Source organism: Morone saxatilis, unplaced genomic scaffold (genome assembly GCF_004916995.1).
Source record: "Morone saxatilis isolate NCDOM2014 unplaced genomic scaffold, NCSU_SB_2.0 Contig16, whole genome shotgun sequence".
NCBI lineage: Eukaryota > Metazoa > Chordata > Actinopteri > Moronidae > Morone > Morone saxatilis.
Genome location: NW_023339718.1, coordinates 12,816,843 through 12,818,156, shown reverse-complemented (window position 1 = coordinate 12,818,156; position 1,314 = coordinate 12,816,843).

Here is a 1,314-nt window from a genome sequence, read left to right as displayed (position 1 = left end):
GGGGGGGGGGGGGGGGGGGGCGGTCATTTTGTAGTTCAAAAGCAACTTTTTTTTTCTCCTAAGAATGACTCTTTCTGTACCCATCTACTGAATTCATCCCATGTAGTTGCAGTCTGTCTCTTCTGACTATTCATCCTCTTTCTGCTCTCCTGAGAGGAGGTTTTTGGGAGTGTATACATCAGTGTGTGGACGTTTTTCAGTGTGAAAAAATGTGTGAGACCTTTGAGTTTGTGTGTGTGCGTGTCTCATTTGCTGTTGCCGCAGTGAATGGGAAGCGGCAACCCTCTTTGGCAACGAAGAGTGTTTCCCATGCCTTAGCCCTTCAGCCTCTGCCCTGGCAGCCCCGTCTGTGTACAAGACGCTTTCTGCCATTGTGCTTTTACACGAAACGGCTGCTGGCGTCGAAGAGACTACAACAGGGGCCCTTCACTTTCTCTCCCTTTTTAACAACCCTGACTCACTTGTCCCCACAGTAGAGGCTGGTCCTGGGCACAGTTCAAGGGTTAGTGCTCCCCCTCCACCAAATCCTGAACTAGATTGTTAGCGGGGTAGAGGCTATCATCAATCCAGGTTCTGTGCATACGGGGCCAAAGCCTCTCTTCGTCAGCTCCCGCTCTTGCTGATGAGCCACTTGTTCATTTTTGTGCACCTGTCCTGTCCCATTCTTCTCGTGCTTGTATAACCTCCACCACACCACCTGCTGTCCTTCTTCCCTCACCTTTGAACCCCGTGCTCCCACTTTGCCATCAGTGGGGAATATTTCCAACCTGCTCTTTTACAGTATATAAACAACAACAAAAAAATTGACAAAAAAGTATCTGTATTTGTATATACACGTGTCTGAGCAACTATGAGTAATACAATAAAATGGAAATACATTGCTTTGATCATTGTGCTGCTTTTTTTCTCTTGTTTGACCCAGCTACAGAGGGGTGGAAGTGAGATGTACAGCGACCATGTTGTCACCACACTGTCAAATCTGTCGCTGCATTAGGAATATTTACTGCATCAAACATTCCTACTGTTACTAACAGCAAATGAACATACTCCTCTCACTCAAGTAAAATCATGTCTCATCATGTGCCAAATTGGATGCTGTCACCATACAGACACATACATACACACACACACTCTCTCTCTTTCCTCTTTATGTATCTGCCTATCCGTGCCTCTGCCTAGTTGTCTATGCTGTGAAACAACACCCTCTAAAGACAGACTAGGAGGAACACCATCCATCAGGATCAAAATAAGACCTTAAACCTCCTTTCACTTCAGTCAGGCGCTAATGAGGACACCTAATAACCTTCTGCTGGA